This window comes from Camelus bactrianus, chromosome 4 (assembly GCF_048773025.1).
Source record: "Camelus bactrianus isolate YW-2024 breed Bactrian camel chromosome 4, ASM4877302v1, whole genome shotgun sequence".
Taxonomy (NCBI): Eukaryota; Metazoa; Chordata; class Mammalia; order Artiodactyla; family Camelidae; genus Camelus; species Camelus bactrianus.
The window spans coordinates 32,576,126-32,602,808 of record NC_133542.1 but is presented as its reverse complement, the minus strand read 5'-3'; the positions used below and the strand labels follow the sequence as shown (position 1 = coordinate 32,602,808).

General features: G+C 39.0%; 1 long non-coding RNA gene across 2 annotated transcripts; it reads left to right on the top strand.

Moving 5' to 3' along the window:
• The first annotated feature begins 4,866 nt into the window (after positions 1 to 4,866).
• LOC141577453 (uncharacterized) lies at positions 4,867 to 26,173 on the top strand. 2 transcript variants are annotated; one of them, XR_012506365.1, is made up of 4 exons: positions 4,867 to 10,216; positions 10,877 to 11,060; positions 15,749 to 21,681; positions 23,982 to 26,173. It is a non-coding gene; the product is annotated as an uncharacterized LOC141577453 (long non-coding RNA). The 2 variants fall into 2 exon arrangements; XR_012506364.1 differs by having other exon boundaries at positions 4,867 to 11,060.
• The last annotated feature ends 510 nt before the right edge of the window (positions 26,174 to 26,683 follow it).

Here is a 26,683-nt window from a genome sequence, read left to right as displayed (position 1 = left end):
AGCGCCACAGGGGATGTTGAGAAAGGCCAGCCTCTGACCATGTTCCACTTGCGAGGACACAGAGAGCCATTTCCCTTAGACCCAAATGCCAGGAAATAATTGGTTTTTCATGACCAACAACAATGTGTTTATCTGGTATAAACCCAGGGTTAGTCAAGACCGTGGTCTTGAAATCAGAATGCTTGGGTTCAAATCGAGTATCCATCATCTGTTAGCTGGTTGACCTCTGTGCCTCAATTTCCTAATCTGTGAATTAACAAACTATTCATACCTACCTACTTCATAAGGCTGCAGTGAGAATTAAGTAAGACAATCAGCGCTAAGTATTTAGCGCTGTCTGGCAAATCATAAAAGTCCTCAATACCTATTAGCCACCTTTGTTATTATTATCTTCCAACTGCTCTTTTTGGGTTTTGGTTTTGTGTTTTGTCTTCACCCTCAGTGTGGCACACATGTATTAATTTACCTCTGGTCTCCACTTAACGATTATTATTTTTTCTTTTTTTCTTTACCCACACTTCACTTATTTCTTCTCTGATACCCACCTATCACCATTTTACAGTGAGGCAGAATAGAAGAAAGTAAATTTAAAAAGGCCTTACACCAGTCAATAATTATTAAAGACTGCTGTCTATTTTTGTCCCCGTTTTAGGAAAAGTTTCAAAGATGAGAAGAAGGATTTGGAACTTTCTTATCCCACATTTGCGTCCAGAAATGTAAGTTTCCTTGAAGTCCATTTCCCCTGATATTTACTTTTTTTTTTTACAATCATTCTTGATTGGTCCCTACATGGACTTCGTCCTAATCCAATACTAGCTCAAATATTCCTCATTGTAAATAAACAACATACTATTTTATTTGCAGAGAGCTTATTTACTGTAGCTCCTCTTGCCATTGGAACTCTGGCCTTGGTTCTTTCATCTCCTGAGTAGAGTTTACAGCATTGATCTCACAGTGTGGTTGTGAGGAGTCGAAGGGGCGCTTAGCAAAAGGTAGTTGAATCTGTGTCTAATGCAGGAAGTGACATTCAGATAGCCATTCAAACAAACAAAAGATAGTCCTTCAAACAAACAAACAAAGGAAACAAAAACAAAAACAAAAAACAGCCATTTAACCTTGTACCTGAAAAACTGGACCAAATAATTCGACCTTCTTAAATGTGTTTAAAGAGATCTGAATATATTTTTCTTATCCAACTTAAGCATTTGAAATACATATACTCGCCCTTGGAACATTGAGTCAAAAGTCAAATCAAAAAGCTTTAATTATCTTTTATCTTATATGTGTATATATAACTGAATTGCTTTGCTATACACCTGAAACTAACATAGTAAATCAACCACATTTCAATAAAAAATAAAATTAAAAAAGAATATTTTAGAAATTTCATCTTGGTATCCGATATCAGCTTAGCCTGTAATGTCATCAGGGAAACATGAAAAATGTCCCAAATCGAATTCTTTTCTTTCAGCTAAATAAGTAATCTGTGAAACCCCCAATGTACAAATAAGTCTGCTTTATCTCCTGGCTGATAATAGCTTCCTTTTTTATACTGTTTTATTTTTCTTTTTGTTCTTGTTGCTGTTTTTGTCTCCTGGGCCAGTAAGTATAGGCAGATGAAATGCAGCTTTTGTTTTGTTTTGTTCTCACTCAAGGTATGTGGACGTGGGATGGTTCATCCCAGCTGTTGTCAAAAAGAGAGCAAAAGGGTTTAGCCCAGTTCTTTAAGGAAACACGAAGACCCACTTCCCTGTCCCTCTTTCAGGCCCAAAGTTGAAAACCAGAGGGCGTGTGGTGGTGGGCTACTCCCACCAGCGCTGACCGTCCCTGGGAAAGCAGGGTCGGGAGCACAAAAAGAGCCCAAGTACAATGGTTAGTCTTCAAAGGGGCTCATTTATTATATTGCTCAGAGCCCCACAGAGTTGCTCCAAGCTCATAACTGCCACTGATTTCAAAGGGCGCTCTGAACTTGCATACGCTCCACAAGGCACGTTGGGGGATGAGAAACAGGCTGAGTGGCTTGAAGCCACGTTCAGACATTTTTTAATGTTCATAAATGTCTTTGGCACCATCACTTTCACATAGAAACCCACTTACCTCCTGCCGCAAAGTGTGAAATAAAGCCATTTTCAAGCCTGGGTAGGGGATGGTCTGGAAATTGGGCTAAATCTTAAAACCGCATGAAGACGGAAAATAGGATTCATGAGCTGGAGCTCAGCTCTCACTAAACCACGTCCAAGGTCAGGTCACCATGACACTCTGCTCTGATGAATACCTTTAAAGGGTTGAGGCAGTAGAACATGATAATCTCAGTGGCTCCCAAAGTGAAGGCCCCAACTCCAAGGCGTCCCAGAGTAGGTGGCCCCTAGGATAGGGGAGAAGCAGTTTTATCAGGACCCAACTTGCACAGCCCTGGGGAACCTCAGGTTAGGGACTGACATTTCCTACCGCACTTCTCTGACTCGGGTGATGCTGTAGGTACCCCTCAGTCCAAGAGGTTTGTAGCACACAGAATAGATGGAATAGGATCCATCAAAAGCTTTCTTCTTGATCACCTACAGAAAGATTAGCCATCGTCCCCAATTCTGTGACTCCCTAGCTACCAAGACAAGGAGGAAGAGGTCCCTTAAGGTGTCAGATGTGACTTTCTATACTCCAGGAGACTCTTGGGTAGGTAATTCTCCAGGGGGCCTCTGGACAGCTCCATGAGTGCCTTGTTTTTGGAGGGATGCAGAAAAAAAGGTGTCCTTTTATGTTCAGTCTTCAAGCAACATTCATTAAACCTTGGGCAGTGTCTTATATTGGGCGCCTTCCTTAATAAGAAGGGGAAAGTTATTTATGTGGGAGAAAAGGAGTTAAATAATGAGACCTTAGATGTGGTTTTCAGAAATTCAGAGATGTGCTCTCTAAGCGCACATTCTCTCAAGTTTGTCAAGAAAATACTACTAAGCATTTGTCTGCTCGTATCCTCACTATTTCTTTATCCTTTCAATCAATGCATGCCGAACACCAGCCATGTGCAGGGATTCAGCAGTGGACAGAGCAGACCAAAGTCCCCCCAGTGAGTTTGTGTCTAAGCGGCAAACACAAATGATAACAAAATAGGTAAGAAAACTTTCACTGACATGGTGGTAAGTGCTATGGAGAGAATGTGCAGGGTGAGGGCCGGGGAGTGGCAGGGCGGGATGAGGGTGCAATCTGAGATGGGGCGCTGGTGTCAGGTGTCATGTCATCTGAGTAAAGAATTTTTAGGAATCTCTTACCTTTAGGTGTGCCCCTTTTTTCCTATTAGTCCAAATATGAGTAGTAAATATCTCAGAATTACCCGTGAAGTCTTTTTAAAACTTAAAAGGTAAAGCTAGGTTGCCAAAAATGATGAGACGGCAAAGCAGCCCTGTTTTCAGGTTCTGGGACCAGCTTGGCTTGTGCCAAGACACAAGCAGAAAGCGAATTCCCTGGAAAGAGACAGTGCGCTCGGTATCATGTTCTGCACACAGTGAGCGCTTACACGTAAGATCTGTGGTCTTAGATCAGACCTAAAATAATATTTTTTGACAAAAAGAATTTATGTTTCTGTCTCTCCTCCAGGGGGGGCAGATACAGCCTTAGAGACAGATGAGGCATCACAAGTAGTTTCTAGAAATGTATCAAGCCATGTCTTTTCACAGTAGCATCCCTAAATGTCTCCATCATCAACGTAAACACCTTTGACTAATCTGTCTTCACTCACTGCTGTCCTTAAACACACGATGCAAAATGCCAGCAGGCTGCCTCTCTTCCTCCTGCCGTATCTTCTTACTCTAAAAGGAAACAGCCACCTCTCCCCCTAAAACAGTGTATTTTCTTCTGTATTTTCTCCCTCTCTTCCTCCTTCCCTTTCTCTTTTTCCTCCTTTAGGATTTATGCTGTACCAGGCATGGCACATTCCCATAGGCTCCATCTTAACCGCACTGGAAGAATTAACTCTTAATGTAGGTACTGTTAGAAACACTGAAAAGAACACTGTAGAATGGAGAGACATGAAAGTCAGTCGTGTTACTCCTCAGAGAAGATTTCTCGGTAGAACACATGAGTCACTGCGGTTACTAAGGGCGCTGCCTCCCATCTGCTGTACCCGAGAGATTATAAGTCCTCCCGCAAGTGTAACATGTTGCACCCTTGCTCTTCTAAACCCTTGCTTCTCAGGGTGTGATCCACAAACCAGGGGGAGCATCAGCATCTCCCAGAAGTTACTAGACATGCAGGATCGCATGCTCTGCCCCAAACCTACTGAACCCAGACTCTGCATTTTAACGAGACCCTGAGGGGCTTTGTACACACAGTGAAGTTTGAGGAGCTCCACTCTAAATAGTCCTGTGAGGAAATAAAAAAAATCTCATTGCCTGTTTTACAGATTAAAAACAAACAAACAAAAGACAACTCAGGATCAGAGATGATTAGTTAATAGGTAACAAAATGCGGAATCAACGACCCATATTCTTCCCATCACTCTACGCCCCCTCTTGGAAGGAACTGTCACGTACCTCTTTTGGGGTCTGCCGTCACCCACCCCAGCATTTCATAGGATCATCTGCGGGGTAACCACGGCCTGATGTTGTCCCCTGGTGGTAGGTAGGAAATGCTAATCTCCTGCTTGATTTTATTATAGTCCTTCTGGAGGCTAGTCCTACCGCCTCTCGTCTAAGCGGTCTAACGTTAATGACATGGAAGCCGTTTCATGGTGAGACATTTCTCCAGTTGTCTCCAATTTCTTACCAAAGAAGAACATATTCGCTGGTTAACAATTTTCCAGGTTTCTACTGCAAATGTTCATTCCTCAGCAGGCTCTTAAGTGTTTCATCTGATCATCTTGGAGGGGAAGGGACAGGCACCTCTTCTACAGCAAACACTTCCTTGTACTCCCAGCTCCATGCTCTCTGTGTGTCATCTCTTGATTCTTAGAGAGCCTTGAGGGATTGACTCTATGCTCCCCCCGCCTGGAAGTTGAGATGCAAAGGTGACACAGGTGGCAATGCTGGGACTCAAGCCAGATTCTATCCTCGCATGCTGGCCTCATCCTAGGAAAGAGTCTTGCCTGAATGAGGATGGCAGGCGACCCAAGGGAGGGGCAGGGACCATCATTACTTTCCATCTTTTGTTCCCATTGGTGATATGGCAGGTACCTATTTCCTGAAAGAGAAAAGTAGTTACCAAACCCTCCTGGTTTTAAGGGTGAAGTTAGGTAACTGAAGTGAAATCAAACAGAGAGGAACCAGCTAGAGGGATACAAGATAAAGAGGCAGAACTTCCCCCAAAGGACACACAACTCAGCACAGCAGTGCTGCTGAGTAATATTCTTTGAAACATCCTTATCAACCTTTTACAAATTGGCTAAAACCAGACATATGATTGAAGCAAGGCCCTTGAAATTAATTAGTTTTAATTTTTTCAAGCTTAACAGAGAGGCAGGGAAATATCCCCTTATTCTTCAAGAAAAGAGACGAATCAGTAGATTTCTTAAGCTGGTAGAGCCAAGAAAGGCATCTCTAACATACAGGTTCCCCAAACTGCAACTCTCGCCACTCCATCCCAGCTCAGAGACGTTGGACTGAAATATCCTCATGTGTTACTCTCGGAGAATCTGCAGACAGTCTTTGTGGAAGTGTCTCTACTGGTCTTAAAGAATTGGATAGAATATTATAGCTCCTTGGATTTTAATATATGCTACAACTGTTTAGCTGGCTTGGCATTTAAGGGTGCAAACTTTCCAATCTCAGCTAGAACCATGACACTACAAAAGGGACTGCCGTGATTAGGAATAAAACTGTGTAGCCCTCATTAACCAGAAGAGCACTTTTTAAACCCAGGGAGGCCCTACTTGTCTTCCAAGAAAAGTCAGGAAAATGGTGTGGCAAGAGCTCAATAAAGATTTTGGGTCAGCCCATGCTTGCTGCAATTGACTAGGGTGATGTGAAATGACTTTAAAAAGCAACGAACAACAAATACTTTTAGCAGAAGAGATCTAAGCAGGGGAGAGGCTGAAGAATCACGTTAAGCTCAATCTTGTTTAAAGTTTCATTATTATTTAGGTTTTGATTGCCCAGATTCATTCAGCCTTAATGCAGTTGTGCCAGACCTGCCCTATTAGCCAAGGACATTATGGTAACTTGGTGTAAGGCTACTGCTCTCCTGGTTACAACATGTGACCAAAAGAATGCTTTCTGAATTGAGGCTGGGAGTGATAAGTCCCTGGTGCCTCAAAATAGCTAAGAGTGTGTATAAAACCAGGCACAGGCTAGTCTCAAAGATGACTGCAGGCTTTACTGTAGTTCTTTAATCTCCGCATTCATTTCTGTCCTGCCAGAACTGTCTGCACTGGTGCCTCATGACAGCATTAGTCACAGCAAGAGCCAAATGTGTCTTAAACCTGTGCCTTTTGCTACCTGTCTAAGGAGATTTGGTCACTCAAATCACAAATAAACCATGTTATTAGGGGTTCAACTGTGAGGCAGTCCCATACACAGGAGGAAGACAAGAGCATTTTGCAGGAATCGGATTTATTCCTATTTTCTGTATAGATATTTGTGATGTGTCGGCTTCCTGGAAAATCAACATGGATCGATTGCAGATAGCCAGCTCTCCAGCTCTTATTCTCTCTTTTAGCTGAAGTTCTTACTGCCCATGTTTCAAAAGCTAATTAAGCTGTGGTGCAGTTATAACAGAAGGACACTGGACAGGATCTGGGCTCCAGTCTCTGCTCTGTCGCTAATCAGCTCTGTGGCTCTAGGCAAATTAGCTCTCCACGGGTACACCCTTGCTTGGTCTTGTAATAGTAATAACTATAGTTATTAAACACTTTCTCCTAAGTAGGGGTTAAGCCAAGCACTTTAACTAGATTATCTCACTTAAACTTAACTAGTATAGCACAGGGGAATATACACAAGATCTTGTGGTAGCTCACAGAGAAAAAAATGTGACAATGAATATATGTATGTTCATGTGTAACTGAAAAATTGTGCTCTGCACTGGAATTTGACACAACATTGTAAAATGATTATAAATCAATAAAAATGTTAAAAAAATTTTTAAATTAAAAAAAATAAACTTAACTAGATGATCTCATTTAAGCTTCACACAAACCCACCCCATGGGTAGCTTCTATTATTACCTCTATTTTGCAGGTGAGGAAACTGAAGCTTAGAAAGGCTGACAAGCTTGTCCAAAGAGTCACAACTGATATGTGAAAGAAGCAGGTTTTGACCACGTTTCCTGAACCTGTGCTCTAAACTCTGCTATTTCTCTCAGGATCTCACTACCCCAGGTCAGGGAGGTTTTGTCTTGCTCTAGAAATTCCTGATCATATTTGGAGATGATTTGGCTTAAGTCATGTAGCACATTCGTGCTGCTGTGTGTCGTTTACTTTTTAAATGTTTAAACATTTTTTTGATTTTTTAAATCAAAATTCTCGAGTGAAGTATCTGAATGAGTCAGTGGAAAGACCACTTCCTCTAGGATTATGAGTGATTTTCTGCCCTTTATCAATTCCTCTCTTTATAAATGAAGAAAATGTCTGGCTTATAAGGTTGTGGTGAGGCTCCGAGCAGAATGGCTGGAGATGGACAGCAGTGTGTGAATAGAATTTGTGTACTAGTATATTTAAATATCAGCTCCTTCAGGGAAGACTTTCTTATACCATGTATTCTCCGTAGCATGGAACACTGTGCCCTCAAAGCTGTGAAATGCTGAAGTGGAGGTCTTGATTGTTATTTTGATTGTGGTTTTCAATTAAAAACAGAATTCTTTTTTATAATTAAAAAAGTTTTTTTGTTTTCAACTTTTTTTTTTGTTAGTTTGCATGCTTACTTTTAAAACATTAAAAAAATTAAGTATAGCTGATTTACAATGTTGTTAGTTTCAGGTGTTCAGCAAAGTGATTCTGTTATACATACATGTATTCTTTTTCAGACTCCTTTCTCTTGTAAGTTATTACAAGATACTGAATACAGTTCCCTGTGCTATATAGTAGGACCTTGTTGTTTATCTATTTTACATATAGTAGTTTGTATCTGTCAATCCCAAACTCTAATTTATCCCTAGCCCCCTTTTCCCTTTGGTAACTGTAAATTTGTTTTCTATGTCTGTGAGTCTGATTCTGTTTTGTAAATAAGTTCCTTTGTATCGCTTTTTTCACTTTCCACATGTAAGTGATAGCATATGATATTTGTCTTTCTTTGTCTGACTGACTTCACTTTGTCTGATAATCTCTTGGTCCATCCATGTTGCTGCATTATCGTACAAATGGCATTATTTCATTATTTACAAAAAGAATTCTTAAATGCATTTTTATCTACCTTTGCACCATAAATTGATGTAGCAGGAAGAACAGTTTAGTGGTGATAGCAAAGCAAAGAGAACTAACATCTATCCAGTACCCGAATTTGTCCTAGGTGTTATCTCAGTGAATTCTCATCAATGCTCTATGAGGAAGATGAGAGAAAACTGAGAAACAGAGACATTAGATAGCTTCCATAGGACCCATGACTTTTCTTGGGGAGCTAGGATTGAAACAGGTTTATCTGTCTCCAGAGACGGAAATTTTCACCTGTCATACCAAAGATGAATTTTCTTTAAGTTTTTTGTGCTTAAAAATCTGTGTGTATATTGTTCATGTATCATTATATTAAAGTATCCAACTGCATAGTCAACATTTTCATAGTAAATTTATGATGATTGACCATTATAGCATAAAGCCAAAAATCATAAAAGTACACATTAGAAAAGACTTTAAAATCATAAAATTCAACAACCAATCTATTGTTTTTCCACCTTCTGCTTGAATCCCTCCTACTATGTGGAACTCACTGTCTCCAATGGCTAACAATTTCATCTTTGAACATTTAGAAAGGATCGTCACTAGGCTATCCCTCAGGCATCTCCAACTTAAGTTGTTCATGACTTCATTCATAAAGTAGTTTCATAATTTTGTTTACAGTTAATCAGGGAGCTGGGCCTACCAGAGGAGAGTAAGCTCTAAAGGAACATTATCCCATCAATAATTAACTACAGATTACATTTTAAACATCCATTCACTTTTTCATTACTAAGGCCAAAGAAAAAGGTCAGTAAAAATTGTTACCCTACTGCCTTGGGATTTTCCAAGATCATCTTGTCAGATGATCTTCATTTGCATAGAAGACAATTGTATCAGTCAAGGTTTCCAGCAAGAAGCTGATGGTACATTCAAATGGAACCCGAGGCATGTTAATGAAGGGACCCTTACAAAGGTATGGGCAGGGTTCAGGGAAATCAAGAGTCCAGTGAAGCATCCCCAGGCTAGCAGTAGCAGGAGACCATTAGTACATGTATATCTAAGGGGGCAATTGGAAGGAGCAGGTCCCACCTCTCACTGGTATCAGTTGGAAGATAGAAGGCAAGTGAGGGTACAAATACAGTCCAGGAAATTCAGCCTCCTATGGGACACAGAGCAAGGCACCAAAGAGCAGAGAGTAGATCTGGAGGTAGATGGAGAATTCCGGCGTGACAGTACTCCATGCAAACTCATCTGTCCCCTGAGCCTGGTTTTCCTTCTTACTCCCCCTCTTGCCACTTATCCCCTCCGTGTTCTTTCATTTCCATCTACTAAAGCAGCAACAGGATGGACAGCCACCTTCAAAGTAGTCTTAGGTCATGGAGGGAAATAGTAATGTTATAGCTCTACTAGATTTTGCCATGAAAAGAGGTTAGCATTTGTCTCTTAGGTGGCACCAATTAATTCTAAAAGAAATTGTGCGACCTTTCCTCTGTATTTTTGTGTCATAATTAGAAGACCAAGCCTGCTTAAAAAACTATATATATATACACACACACATACATACACATACGCACACACACACATACCACACACACACATATTCAAAGGCTATTTAATCTTCATGTATCAAGTAAACTTTTTTATTTTTCTCTGATTTCCTTCTAAGACTTTATCTAATTGTTCTTTGTTAAAGCCTTTATTAAGCTTTAAATTCTGTTTATGCAAGTCCTAAGCTGTGAATTACTAGTCTAACTGCTTTTTCCACATCCCCAGTATGTTCAAAGCCTTGCCTTTTGGGAATTACATCTTAACTAAAGTTTTCTGAGATTCAAGTTTTCTGAGTAAAGGGTCTCAGAACCAGATTGTCCAATGGGATCTGCTTATGTCCTTGAAGATGAGAGGTCTGATGAATTGAATTCATTTCAGGTAAGCCAAGTCCACTGGGAGGAAAAAAAAAATCCTTCATTGTGTTACAAAGCCCTTGAGATGGAGTTGACACAATTTGAATGACAAGTTCAAGGAAATTGTTTGCATCCATGTTACTTGGATGGTGATGTGATAGTCTCTTCATAGGTGTTTTGAGCCTGAGATAGTTTTTTTCAGACTTACATAAATCACACACTAGTCTACCCCACCAGGCACATACAACAAGTTTGACAGTGGAACACCAAGACACCTTGGTGATAAAGATGACAGAGTCTTATGCAGCCTGAGCAAAGTAAGGGCAACATTTTGTTTCAAAAGGGAGCTAAGACATCTGCATGTTCACCAGTGAGGGCCTCAGAGTTCCATAATTCTTTAACATGTCTGTATTTTTCCTCTTAATGTTAGTGGTGTGGCAGGTGCCCTGAGAAATACACCTTTTAATTCATGTACTCATTTATTCAAGTATCTCTTAAGCCCCTTCTTTGTGTCAAGCATTGCAGTAAGGACATGGAATAGGGAGTAGGACCTGATCCCTCTTCTTAAAGAACTTGTAGTTAAGTTGGGTGACAATATCACATCAAAATGGGGGGAAATTTTGAAAGCAAAATATTGTTAGAGACTCTGTTCTGACAACTTCTCTTCATTTGTCTCATGCCACAGCCCTTAAACTCGCAAGGATCCAGGAAGCTGTATGGGAGATGTTGGGGTTGTACATGTGCTCCAGGCTTAACAAATCATGACTGTTGTGGTTACCAAGTGGTCCCGTCTCAGAAACAGTCTCACATCCATCCCACCCGCCCAATCTTGCGACACCGTGAGGTCCAGACACCGATTAGCTTCCATGGTAAGCGGCTGCTTCAGCCTCCTAATCAGTTTCCTTGTTTATCATGAAGAGTGCCTCCCTTTTATTCCCCCTAAACTCATTCTGTAACACCCCTGTGACCATCTTTAAAACAAGAATCTGGTAGTCGCATTTCCCTTCTTAAAATGCTTCACAGTTTTACATGCCCAGCAGGATAAGACTTAGCAGCGAGGGCCATGGGGGTCTGATTCCTGCAGGCTTCGTTGCCTTCCTGGGGCTCCTGTACCTACACCTTTCCATGGCTTCTGCCATAGTGACCTGCTCTGGTCCACCACACCCAGATTCTGCTTCCTGCTTTCTCATCTCTGTGTATGATGCCACTCGGCCTGGACCAGTCTTCCCCTTCCCCTTCCTACCTCCACCCTTGTTCTGTAGCACTAGTTCCATTTTTCTCCATCTCTGTCTCCACCTCGCAAGCACCATCATCTACTCCCTGGACAATTACCGTGGCTTCCTAGCTAGTCTCCACTCCACATCTATTTTTGCCTGCCTCCAGTCCATTCTTGACCGCCAGGATGAAGATAACTATCCTCCTTATGATAAAGAACAAAATCTTTACCAAGGCCCGTATAGCAGGCCCTACCAGCCTCCTTGTCTCTCCAGCCTCATCTCCTACTTGGGCAACCACAGCAACCTTCTTTGGTGCCCTTGAACGCCCTGTCTCCTCCTGCCATAAGTTTCGCACATGCTAGTCTCTCTTGCTCCCCTTTCCTACCCAGTCCACCGAGCTCAGCTTAGGAATTACCCTCAGATTCCTTCCCTGATCTCTGGTTCATGTGAAGTTTCTTTATTCTGCACTTTCACAGGAGAGTGTTCCTTTTCTTCATAGCCCCGGCCTCAGTCTACAGGTGGTTGCAATTAATTCTGCCTCTGCCCCAAGTGCAAGTTCCAGGACAGATGGACAGCATTTGTTTTTGTCCATCACTGAACAGCCAGCCTAGTACAGTAACAGGCACAAAAGGGGCACTCACTAACTTTTCTATCAGTCAGGCAATCCTCCAGGACTCTCTTGCTTCACTGGAAAGCCCTACCACCATTATCACTGTCGTCACAGGTTGGGGTGGTCCCCTATCAGCCTGTGTAGATGTTACAGCCCACAACTTCACTCTGTATCATTTCACTTGTCAGGCCCTTGAGGACCTCAGAGTCCAGAAAGGGAAGCAATATCTTAACCAGCCCTCCATCTACTATGCCTGACACATGTGTAGTGACAGTGAGTTTTTTCAAATTGAAGCAAAAATTCACATAACATAGAATGAACCATTTTAACCCTTTTAAGGTGTTTAATTCAGTGGTATTTATTATATTCACAGTGTTGTACAATCGTCACTATCTAGCCTCACAACAATTTCATCACTCGAAAGGGAGACCTCATACCATTAAGTCACTCCCCATTCTCCCCTGTCCCCTGTCCTTGGAAAGCATTAATCTGCTTTCTGCCTCTACAGCTCTTCCTATACTGGACATTTCAAAGAAATGGAATGACACAGTATGTGGCCTTTTATGTCTGGCTGCTTTTAGCATAATGTTTTCAAGTTTTATGCACGGGGTGACATGTATCAGTACCTCATTTTTATGGCTGAATTATACTCTATTGTATAGCTACATCACAGCTTGCTGACCCGCTCCTCTGCTGATAGACATTTGGATTGCTTCTACCTTTGGCTATCATGAACAGTCCTGTATGAACTTTCATGTACAAGTTTCTGTTTGAATGCCTGCCTTCAATTATTTTGGGTACATACCTAGGAGTGTAATTGCTGGGTCATATGGTAACTATGTATTCGGGTGATTGAGGAACTACCAAACTGTTTTCCACAGAGGTTGCACCATTTCACATTTCCACCAGCAATGTATAAGGCTTCCAATTATTTTTCCACATCCTCATCAATATTTATTTTCCGTTTTGTTTTTGATTATTGCATTTTTATTATTATGCTGTTATTTTTAAAAATTGAATTATTATTACAGCCATTCTAGTCAGTGTGAAGCGGTATCTCATTGTATTGCTTCGATTTACATTTCCCTAGTGGCTAATGATGTTGAACATCTTTTCATGTGCTTGTTGGTCATTAATATCTCTTCTCTGGAGAAATGTCTATTCAGTTTCTTTGCCCATTTTTATTCGGTTATTTGCTTTTCATTGTTGAGTTACTGTAAGAGTTCTTTATGTATTCTGTATACTAGACCATTATCAGATATATGATCTGCAAATATTTTCTTCTATTCTTCACCTATCTTTTTGCTTTCTTGATAGTGCCTTTGAAGTACAAAGTTTTAAGTTTTAATGAAGTTTGATTAATCTATTTCTTCCTTTTGTTTCTCGTGCTTTTGGTGTCATATCTAAGAAACCACTGCCAAATCCAAGATCATAAAAGTTTAGCCCTATGTTTTCTTTCCATAAGGTTCTAAAATTCTAATTCCAAATATTATCAGCCACCTATTAGATGCAAAAGACTGTTGATATTTCAGGGGAAACTAGATGTTACAGACCCAGTGATTGGAATGGACTTTACTTAAAGGCATTATTTTAGTGTTAGAATAGGATCCCAAAATGTAAGCTTCATAAGTGCCAAGATGGAATTTAGTTATAAGTAGACTGACAGATTTAGAAGTCTTTAAATATATTCCAAGGTAACTTAAAGGGCCTCTAATTAAAATACTTAAAGCAAAATTGCAAAATGTATAAAGGCTAATAATATGCTTTTAGAAAAGCTGAGAAAAAAAATCTGACAAATGCCGAGCAGTGCCAGGGCTAAAGAACATAAGTTAGTTGGGTGGCGGAAATGTTAACAAATGCTCCATATAGTTGTAACACAAATACAGGGAAAGTCATCCTAGATGATAGGAAAAGGGAAAACTCAGTTTCTAGTAGAAGCCTAAGAAATGTAAGCTGAAGACATTGTATGCATAGTAAATGCTCAATAAAGACTTTGTTGGATGTGAAATGAAATTCCTGGAAGAACAAATGAATACCCTGCACAGAGTGATTGCTCAAAAATGTGTTTGATGAAAATAAAATCAAACTCCAGGGAAAAAATGAATTTGATGAGACTAATATAAATGTAACTTTGTTGAGAAATGACATTTCAATATGGATTGTTTGTAAGAAAGAAGTAAGCAATTGCATTTCAGAGAGTAGCATCTCTGAAAAGAAATTGAAAGAGAAGGAAGGAGAAAGGAGGGAAGGAAACTTACAAGCCTATAGGCACAATATAGGGGGGAAAAGTATTCAGTGAAAAATAAGTATGCACATCACAGAGATATAGCCATTTAGTACAAGTGGAGGGAAACCCAGCAATCATGCTAATAGTCTAGTTTGATGCTTATTTAAATAAGAAACTTAGAGTCAACTTAGAGTTAACATTACTGTTTTCTCTCCTCTCTTGTCCTCTCCTTTCCTCTTTTCTAGACGGCTTTCCTATGTCCCTTTGTATTCTATAGAGTCTTCTAGCAGTAATAAGAAAAGCCAAGAAGACAAGGACTGTAAGCAAGGATACAGATATGGGAGCAGTACTGTTCATAACCAGTGGAGCTGACAGTAATTCATACACATTATACAGTTTCTACTTGTTTCATTAAGGCAGAGAGGTCAAATGGAAACCTTTAAAAATGTTCTATAATCATGATTGTCATGGTGGTTTCAATACTGTATAGGTTTGTCAAAACTCATTGAATTTCACACTTTAGTGTAAATTACATCTTAATAAAGCTGACAAGAAGGAAACAGGAATGTCAGTCATAAATTGGTTAATTGTAGTTCAGGGAGAAGCGGCCTACTGACTTCAAGCTGGAGAGAGAGATTTACCAAGCTTGGCTTTCACTGTGAAAAACATGGAGAGACAGAGAGACCTATTAACAAGGATGCTGCAGAATTTAAGTAGATTCTGCAGTCTCTGGTCTCATCTTGGAAACAAAGCCCTGTATCTTAGAGCAAAAATAAGAGCAGTAGCAACAACCAGAATTCAAGGGATTTTGAAAATGATGAACATAGGATCAAGATGGTATGTGACAGAAATTAGATATTCTTAGCTTTCTGTTTAGTAACCTACATGCTTGTAATGAAGATAGGCCAACTACTATTAAGAAATTAAAAACCCAGAAACTAACAAGGCTAACAATGATGTGGAGAAATTGGGATTCTTGTACACTGTTGGTGGGAATGTAAAATAGTGTATAGAAGAAAATATACATTAGTGGAAAACAGTACTGTGGTTCCTAAAAAAAAAAAATTGGAAATAGAATCATCATATGGTCCAACAATTCCACTTCTAGATATAGAACTAAAAGAATTGAAAGCAGGGACTGAAACAGACATTTGCACATGTATGTTCACAGAAGAATTATTTGGAAGCCAAAAAATAGAAGTAACCCAAGTGTCCATCAATGGATGAACAGGTAAACAAAAGGTGGTACGTGTGTACAATGGAATATTATTCGGCTTGGAAAAGGAAGGAAATCCTGTCAAATGCTTCTTCAACGTGGATGAATCTTGAGGATGTTATGCTAAGTGAAATATGCCAGTCACAAAAAGACAAATATTCTGATTCCACTTAATAAGAAGTGTCCAATTCATAGGGACCAAAAGTAGAAGGGTGGCTACTAGGTTCTGGGGGGAAGGGGAGAAATGCTAGGCAAAAGGTTGGAAGAGATTTCCATTTTTTAAATAGGGAAAATTCAAGAAGGCACTCACCTGAGATTGTAGCTTCAGTGTTTCACTGTCTTCAGTGTTCCTCCAACAGCAAAAGGAAGCTCTTCATAATCTGAAGATTCCCTAACAATCGAAGATGACTTTAGGTGTGGCACTCAGGTAAGAAGTAACAAATTAATTGCAACAGGAGGAAAGGCGCAATGGAGAAAATGACTGCAATGGGAATAAAATTTGCAAAAGGAAAATTAGAGACCATTTCCTGAGTGGGAGACGGAATTGAAGAATTCAGAATTTGTAAAAGAGGAGGGTGACAAAACACCTGAGCAAGAAAGGGAGACATTCCAGAGAAAAATGCTGGGTTCTGGGGGTTCCAGCTGATGAACGGAATCGTTAGCTGGCCAACTCTGGGATTCAAGAGCAAAAACACCCTGTTTTCTATAGGTAGCGAATATTTATTGTCTGAGTGGTTGTTCTGATGAAACACCCAGAAAATTACAGTATGTGTAAGCAGATATTTATAAGTGGAAGTCCTGGATATACTGGTAGAAATAAAAAAGCAGGAAGCCTTACTGTCCAGAGTCATATATTTTGGGATTCTTTTTAATAAAAAATTCTTATTTATTTTGTGTCAGGAAGAACACCAGGGAATAAAATTATTTTGAAAATAGGTTAGGTGAAGTACAATTCATATTCTCCCCAAAAATGGGCAATAAGTAATTATATCCAAATAAAATTTCATATCTAGTTGTTTGAATAAGTATTTAAGCCTTTCTTAAAATGATTATTTGGGGGAAATTATTCAGTTGGGATTATCCTTACTTTTTATAATGCTTTTCTTTCCTGGTATGTGGCTTTTAGCCAGTCCTCTGATTCTTAGAATGCTCAAAAAAAAAAAAAGAAAAAAAAAAGCTGAATTAAGGAAAGGAAAGAAATTCAAATAAGTCAATGGGGCTGCTTGGCAGTAGTGAACATAAAACATGTGATTAGGAAGAGGTTGAAATGAACTAAAATCAAGGCAATGGCTTTTTTCAATAGTACTTGCTATTTCTATCCTCCATTTCCAGAGAAGAAGGCAAACTAAAATGGTATAATAATAAAAACAGCTAATATTCCTCAAACTAAGCATAGGATGTGCCAGGGCCAGTTCTAAGTGCTTTTATGTATTAACTCATTTAATCTTCACAACAACCCTGTAAGGAGGTACCCTATAAGAGTCCACTGTTAAATTTTCAGGAATCTAGTGAGCCTGTTAGCAGCTTGGAATCAGCTATTGTGGGAATATTTAGACCATGGAAACCAACATATACTATAAATCAGGGCTTTGGGGGAAAGGGCATTGTTAATGCTTTCTAGAATACCACTGCTATTGTCCTTCTTTCACGGATGGAAAAACTGGGCCCAGGAAAAGTTAGGTAACTTTTCCATGGTCATGCAACGAGTAGTTGGTAGAGCCAAAATTGTGTGCTAGGCGGCACCACTTGAGAGCGCAAGCTTTTAATCATCACATCAAACTGCTTGTGGTATGACTAAAATGCACTGGCTGGATTTACAAAAAGCCTAGGGCTCTAAGTTGGAATCTTCTACTATCCACTGTTTATGCTGCCTGAGTCTGAAGACATTTTATAATAGGGATGTTACAATCTAAGAATATTTCACATTTATCTCTGCTATAACATAAATAAACTAGATTATGTGAAAATGCAAAATAATCCTCGATTATCTCCTTGCTTTCTTCCTTCCTGCCCTCCTTCGTTCCTTCCAAACTTTGATGATGTCTTTGCAACTGGAGTAGAACGTCTGTAAATCTCTTTTGACTTCTGGCAGCATGTAAGGAGGACTACAGTGAATTTTCTCCTAGTGCCTCTGCACTGCGTTCCTCATTATCGTAGAAAGCAGAACAGCTGTGCTGACAGTGGGTCTCACCATCATCATCATTAATAAGTATTTATTGAGCATGCCCTTTGTGCTGAGCTCTGAGGACACAGAGAGGGAGAAGATATGGTCCTAGAGCTTATCCAGCACGTGGCTCATGTAAGAAGTAGAAATTGTTAAAAAGAGAGATGAGAGTAACTACAATGGGTGCGTCAGCTGGAGAAGGCTTTCTGGGGTAAGAAATAGCATTGGAGCCAAAGAAGCATCAAAGGGAAAGTGGGTATCATAGGCAGAAGAACGGTGCGAAGGAAGGCGCTGGGGAAGTTACTTTTGTGTGTTGAATAATGTGTTACCATTTGGCCTAAGGAAAGGGTCTGTGATAGAAGATGAGGCTGGAAAGGATGGATTCCTGTTTGAGGAGGGGCCTTTGAACTTGACTAAGGAGCCTGGACTTCGTTTTTTGAACAATGAGGAATCACCCAAGGTTCTTGAGCACACAGAAGATGGGTAAGGTAGTGCTATGAATAAGGTTCAAGACAGCCAGGTGTGAAGAATGAACTGGTGGAGAGAATGACTAGAAACAGAGTTAACAGTCAAACAATAACCTATTACAAAAGCTTTTTCAACATGGAAAATCCTTATGGACTAATACAACACGTAAGCAAGATACAATTAGAAGCACAGACTGTGATTACAATGGTACAAAAACATATACATTAGGAAAGACTAGGAAGAACTACAAGTAAATTCTAAGTGATTGGGTCCGGCTAGAGGAAGTCTGGATTTGTTTTCCTTTAATCAAATTTTTGGTGCATGGTCATCGTTTGTCATTACAAAAAAATGCATTAAATTTAAAAAATACTGACAGAAAAAGAGGTGCTTGAAGGGGACAATAATTTTAGATAAAATGATGTCTTAGGCTTTAGACTTAGTAAGATAAAGGAAAACCATTTAAATGTGGGTGGCGTTGGGGCAGCTGGAGATACAGGACCGAAATTTTGGGGAGTGGTCAACAGTTGACACCCTGTTTTGTGAGCCACAAGAGTGGCTGAGAATTTGGAAAGAGTTCAACGCAAAAAGGACAGAGCAAGAAGGTGCAGAAAAGGATGAGGAATGAAGTTTATGGGCAGGACAGAGCATCAGTTACCTGAGAAGGAAGAGTATTAAGACCTGTTAGGACAAAGAGACTAATGCAAGTTAGTAGTTTATAAAGGAGTTGACCTCTTCTAACAATTAGAAAAAAATTAGGGTGTGGAAAAGCCATTGTTTCTAAGTTCTTGGACTGATGGAGCTGAGAAAAATAATAGCAATAATAGCAGCTACATTATTGAGTGTTTTCCTCTGTGTTAACATCATATGTACATGGCATCAGCTGTCTGTTTATAATTCTCTAGCAATGCCTTGTATTGAGTGCCATTATTATATTATCCCAATTTACAGGTAAGGAAACTGAGATGGAGAATTTAAGATGGAAGGACCCTTAAAGATTATTTGGCACAAATCCCTCCATTTTTATAAGTGAAATTAAAATGGCTCACAAGTCTTCTGTATAGCACAGGGAACTATATTCCATACCTTGTAATAGCCTATAATGAAAAAGAATATGAAAAGGAATATATATATATATATATATATCTGAATCACTGTGCTGTACATTAGAAGTTAACACACTGTAAACAGACTATACTTCAATATAAATAAGTAAATAAAGTATATTGAAGACATTCAAAAAAAAGGGAGGGTGCTCACAAGTCAAGGTCACATGATTTGTCCAGGTCAGAGTCTCACCTGAAGAAGAGGAGCTCATGTTGGAGGGAAGTTATGCACCCAAGTTCCTCCTAAGTGGTGGCCAGCCTACCTCTTGGTGTTGCTGAGCCTTGCCATCATTTGTTACGGATTTTCAAAACTGATATTGAAACAACTTCAGTGCTCTTTCCTCATACTTCTTTTCCACATTTTCTCAATATATAAATTGTCTAAATGGGCAAATTCTGATGCTTACGTCACTCAGTGTTACTTGGCTGCTCCAAGTAGCTTTCCTATTTCGTATTAGCAAAATTTTATCAGATAACATATATGCCACTGCTTTTAAAGGCTGGTAATGAATCTATCACTACAGTGGGAATTTTTTTCTTAGAGCGGGGGGCAGGGTGAATGTTGTTTAGGAGAGAAGAAAGTTGTAGTCATCCAGTAGAACACTGATTACAAGTTTAATGTTACACATTCAATTTCCAGTCCTACCTGAGCAGGTGTTTAGATTATAAATTGCTCAACTGATTTTATCTTTCAATGTTTATGTTAATAGATTTATTCATAGATGGAAATAGTTTCTAAATAGCTTTGCCTTGTTTTCACAGGTACCCTGTGAAATTAGCATAGGCCAGATACTATACCCTTGACAATAACCAACAAATCCATTATGAATCTTCTAAAATCTTGGACCCTGGAAGTCTTACTAGCAAATTTTACCAGGGTAGGAAATTATATTTTGTTGTTAACATAATATGTGGCCTGATACATGAAAATATAATCATGGACAAAAATTTCCTTGTTATTAAATTGAATTAGGATATGTGCCCACTTCACTAGATTTTCAAAGTCTAAAACTGTTGCACATGCAATGTTAGATATATTTGTATGCTGTTAACTGGCTTTAAATATTGGTTAAATTTTATCTTTAATATCTTTCTGTAGTTTTTTGGCTATACTCACACATACTAACCCTGGTACTACCAATATCTTTGTATAAATGACTTAACAAAGAATGATTCTGTTATAAAATTGTAACTGTTATTGCTATATTATGATGGCCATGCAGGAAAAAAAGGAATTGATAAATATTTATAATATCCACCTATTTGCTGATTATATGCAGAAAAATAAGAGCTGAGATAGATTTATTTCATTGTCATCCATCACTATGTACTTGATATCCATGTACCAAAAATGATGGTCTAATATGGGAGCTTGGTGGAAATTTTTATTTTACTAAGATTCATATAATATATCCTTAATGATCATGAGACCCCATGTTTTAATAAACTGACCTTAAAGGAGAATATTTAGGTGAGGGCAGAAAGTTCCTGAGATGTGTATCCCCAAATGATCCAAAGAGTGTTTTCCAACTCATGGTGAATTATGAGTCTTCATGGGGTGTGTGCAACATAAAAAAGAGATAGAAGAGAAAACATTAACTTCAGATGATGTTGCTCTCAGAACAGGTTAAGTACTGTTCTAAGAAGCTTTGTTTCAGTTTCTGTGTCTCTTGGCCCTCAGATCCGTTTCTCACTCTCCGTCACAGTTCTGTAAGGCAAGTGGGGGCCGTCCCCAGGGGGCTGCACTGCCCAGGCTCCTGTGTCAGCTTCAGTCAGCCCAAGGAGGACAAGAGACAGGACAGCTGGAGGGCAGGAGGGATGGTGAAGTCAGGGTATTCTCCCTTCTCTTTCTGTCTCTGGCTGCATCTCTAGCAACAACTCTTAACTCCACTGTGGTTCCAGCTGAAAACCATGATGGTTTCAGACTGTACTTGGAGACCCTGGTCTCTGGGCTGTGTTAATTCAGCCTCATCCCTTGATTCCCCTAATTTAGGGGTAATAGTGACTTCTTATTGTGGCTACTCTTGATCCCTTATATCACTTCTCAGCTCTTCTATCACTTGGGTACCAATTTCCTCAATTAAACTCCTCTGTTTTCCTAGTTGGACCCTGACTGATACAATTCACTATGTACCTAATTATGTGTATATTGGGTCATGATGTATAATGCATTTCATACTGAGGGTAGTTGTTAAAACAGTTTGAAAGCCTCAGTCTATAAAAATAAATTTGACAGCATGCAGTGGATAGTGCTGGACCCACTTCCTCATTTGGGCTTTGATGGCTATTCCTGAGCTGAAGAACATGAACTTGAAGCCTTTTTTTTTTTTAAAAGGGAAACAGCGTGGTATGGTAGAAGTTACGCTGACTGGGAGTGAGAAGAGCAAGATTCTAATCTTGGTGGGTGGCCATGAGCAGGCCATTCAATCATGTGTTCTAATATATTATGCTGCCTTTGTGCATGGAACCAGAGGTTCTGAGATTGGTATGTATTTTTTTAAACCAGGAACTGTTATAAGAAGTTGTAGTGCTAGCATTCAAAGTAAGACATTGGTATATAGTCTGTGATACTAGCATTTGTAGGCTGTTGGAAAGAATAGTCATTATCTAATGACTTATATTAATTAATTGATATTAATTAATTGTTATTATCTAGATCATTAGATTATGCTTCCACTAATTATTCTCCTCAATTGAAAAATAATAACGTATTATGTTAGCATTAGAAATAATAGCTCAGCATTCTGGTCTTACATTCTTGGGAAAATAATAAACATTGATAGTGGCCATGGAAACTGCAGAATATCAGATAATGGTGATTATGGTCATTAACATCTGTAAATAAATCACACCATAAAGTTGAGTTATCACTTAAAGACAAATACCCCTATAAGCTTTTGCACAGCAAAGGAAACCATAAGCAAAACAAAACAACAATCTCCGGAATAGGAGAAAATATTTGCAAATGATGCGACTGACAAAAGTTTAATTTCCAGAATATATAAACAGCTCATGCAACTTAATAACAAAAAAACAAACAACCCAATCCAAAAATGGGCAGAAGACCTAAACAAGCAATTCTCCAATGAAGACATACAACTGGCCAATAGACACACGGAAAAATGCTCAATGTAGCTGTGTATCAGAGAAATGCAAATCAAAAGTACAATGAGGTATCACCTCACCTCACACCAGTCAGAATGGCCATCCTTCAAAAGTCCACAAATGATAAATGCTGGAGAGGTGTGGAGAAAAGGGAACCATCCTATACTGTTGGTGGGAATGTAGTTTGGAGCAGCCATTATGGAAAACAGTATGGAGATCCCTCAAAAGACTAAAAATAGACTTATCATATGATCCAGCAATCCCACTCCTGGGCAAATATCCAGAGGAAACTCTAATTCAAAAAGATATGTATACCTCAATGTTCATAGGAGCACTACACACACACACACACACACACACACACACACACACACACACACACACACACACACATATACATACATACATACATACATACATACATACATACAATAGCCAAGACCTGGAAGCAACCTAAATGTCCATCAACAGATGACTGGATAAAGAAGCTGTGGTATATTTATGCAATGGAATACTACTCAGCCATAAAAAAGAATAAAATAATGCCATTTACAGTAACATGAATGGACCTGGAGATTGTCATTCTAAGTGAAATAAGCCAGAAAGAGATAGAAAAATACCATATGATATCACTCATATGTGGAATCTAAAAAAGAAAGAAAGAGGACACTAATGAACTCATGTACAAAACAGAAACAGACTCACAGACATAATAAACAACCTTATGGTTACTGGGGGAATGGGAGCAGGAAAGGATACATTTGGAAGTCTGAGATTTGCAAGTGTTACCACTATATATAAAAATAGATTTTAAAAAACCCAACAAATTTCTTCTGTACAGCACAGGGAACTATATTCAATATCTTACAATAACCTTTAATGAAAGTGAATATATTTATGTATATGCAGGACTGGGACATTATGTTGTACACCAGAAACTGATACATTGTAACTGACTGTACTTCAATTAAAAAAAAAAAAGACAAATGCCCCTGATAGGTGGATATATTTCTTAAGTAGTTTCTTAAGTAGTTCAACAAAATATAGGTAAAGTGTGGTGACAGTTTTTCTTTAAGATTCAGACATTTCCCCAACCCCTGAGTCCTAAGTATTAAACAAACAAAAAATTCGTATGTTACGATGTTCTTTTATCAGCAAATCCCTTATTTCCCCCCATATTTAAGGAAAGTCTGTTACCAAAGGGCCACTAATAGTCTTCACAATAGTAAAATTCCAACAGATATCTCATTGTCTCTGATAAGATAAAGCAATTGAATACGCACAATTCCAGACCAAATGTGAGTGTTCCCTTTATGCTCAGCACTCACTGATGTCAGTGACTGTTCAGCTGAGTTTATCTAAGGGAAGATAAAAGCTGTCTGCCCAGCATTAAACCTTATCCCATGCAGAATCTAGACGCTTACAACCCTTTCCCCAAACTTTTTATACTTGTTTTATATTTTCATCACTTTCTGGCTGGTAATACCACTGAAAACTAAAATAAAGCAATATTGTTATAGGATCTATTTTTATCCTTACCTGCAGAGACTGACTTTTTTTTTTCTCCCAAAGCAGATTATTTATCTCAAATTCTTTAAAGAGTCATAGAAGGTAATTTTAGTGGTTATTTCAGTTTTGATATGTTCCTGGCTTATTTTCTAATCTCTTGAATTTATATAGAACTTCAAGTATAGAGAAATGACTGAAATAAGACAACAGCAGATTGTGCTTCTGTGTACTGAACTTGAATAAAGAATCTGTCGGGTGATGTAATGCAAGTCAAGCTGGAAAACGGTTGCACACAAATAAAAGGCAGCGAATGGTAAGTGAAAAGATAATTCTGGTAGTGGCTGAAGGTGGTCCAAAAGTAAAAGGCTGCAATAAAACCTAATAAAACAGCATGTGAGATGCATACAGCATATTCCGCTGCCATGGCATTTGGTTGAGAAGCTTCAAAATGAGCTACTGTGTCACCTTGGTACAGAAATACATTATCACTCAGAGAAACAGTACCAATCAAAGGGCAGTAAGTATAATGGCCTGCCAAACGAAAGTTAAAATATTTGAACAATTTATGACAATAACAAAATTTTAGACCCTGAATTCACGTTCTGATTTCTAGTGTACACCTGCTCAAAGATGTGTCAGAGCCCCAAAGACCTGCTGACGATAACATGGATAAAATCCTTCGTTATCTAGTCAATAATATAAAATGGAGTATTACTGAGAAAATCTTTCAGAATGAAATTATCCTACCTTTGGTCAGTTAGGAACTATCTAGAATTCTATAAAAAATTATTTTAAGGTTAGACATGTTTGGACATGTACACTCTTAGCTTTATAAAAGTTATGAAACAGTTTAATTTCTTATCAGGAAAGTATCTTAGATCATTGACACCGCTGATTCCTCTATGTCAATAATTCTTAGCCCCTTTGAGAATCTGATGAGGTATGTGGGCTTTCTCCACAGAAAGCGCACATTAGCATGAACACGAAATTTTGATCATAGGTTCAAGGGATTCTCAAGTGCTCCAAAGATCATTTGTATTCTACCCTCCCCCTACCCCATTATGGGCTAGAACCATGTGTTGATGATAGATCACTGGGCAGTCTTCACATGAGCAGTGTAGATCAGTCTGAGTCTGAGTTTTGTCAAGCAGGGTTAAAAATTCTGACTTCATCATTTAGTCATCTTCAGGTTGTCTGATCACAGTCCTCTTGCAGTTAAAGAAGGGGTGGAAGGAGAAGAATAGCTAGAGCATGATTTATGTATATTTATTCATAATACATGTATTCAGTATTAATACATCAAGTGCATTATAAAATACACAGAATAGAAGTTATAACAGAATGAGTGAGATAATAGAAAAAATGTAAGTATCTTGGCAATCATGATGCTGTCATACTGTCACTCACTAATATCTCAAGGCAAAATATAAGCTCAGGTCTGAATTCATCATTATGGATGGTTAACATATATTCAGATTTCCTTGAAATAGTCTTGGGTAACTGAATGTTTTTGACCTGTTTCTTGCCCGATCTAATTAGACCAACGTTGCTTTCACTCATCAGTATGGCTGGCAAAGAACTCTAAGAGGTTAAAGTGGCAGATCTGATCTTGATTTTCACCTGTGCTTGCATTATCGGATTTATCTCCATTTTTCATTTCTTTGAAGGGATCTTTTTAGGCCACTTGTTTTTCAAATATGAGGGTTGATTGGTGAAAGCCAGAAAACATAATCTGTGTAAACTGTAAACTTCAGGCAATGTCTGTTCCTCTCAGTCTCTTTATCTGTAAAATGGGGATGATACCACATATCCCATAGGGTTAAATGGATTAAACGGCATGTGTAAAGTTCTCTGCACAGACACTGACATATGATTTAAAGGAGAACTAAAAGGGAGCTGCTCTTATAATTATTACTACTCTATTACACAATTGCCATGTATATACTCATGTTATTCCTAGCCTAATTTAAAAACCAAACAAAACCTCCTCTCACTGCTCTTTGTATGACAGCAAGAGCTGTAGCTTCTCCTCATCTCCTGCCTACCTGCCCCAAAACAAAACACAAACCAAAAACATATCAGTTTTTTCAGCTTGAAAATAACATAAAGATTCTGAGCACTTAGCAATTTTGTTCATTAGCATAGTTGCTAATAGCTAAGACCGGCTAAATTCTCTATGTCGGATAATCTTAATATATATCTCTCATCCTTTCATTCAATGAAGTGTGTTTTTTTTTTTTCGTTTAAACAACATATAATGTGTTAGGCATCCAGCTAATTGCTGAGGTTTCAAAGATGAATTGAACTTATTCTGCACCCTCCAGGCACTAGCCATCTAGTGGAGGATACCAACAAAAATTGCATCAGAGTAATAAGTGCTGTAATGGAGGTGCACACGGGTTGCTATGGAAGCAGAGGAAGACAAGTGGTTTCCTTTGCCTGGGGAGGGCGGGGAGGGCAGAGAGGGCAAGGAGGGCCACTGGCAGGTACGTGGGCTGTAGCCGAGTTTTGGAGGATGTGGACTGGGGACCTGCATCTTATGGAGAGGAAAGTAATGTGTCCAATATGGCCCCTTAGGAGCCAGCAGTTAAACCAGCTTTCCTGAGCTCAAGCATTTGGGGGAGGTCAACATGGCTGGCAGAGATCTATCTGTGCACAGTTGTGATGACATGCTTGTTATCAAGCATGGATGACATGCTAAGAAGTCTGAAATTTATCATAGAACGGACTGGGAATAAACAAAAGCTTTAAAGCTAGAGAGGGGTATGATCACAAAGTGGGGTGGAATTTTGGAGGAATGGTTGTGGAGAAGCTAAATTTATTGAGACTGTTGATTAGAAGAAAAGGAGAGAGGGGAGTGTTTATTTCAGTAA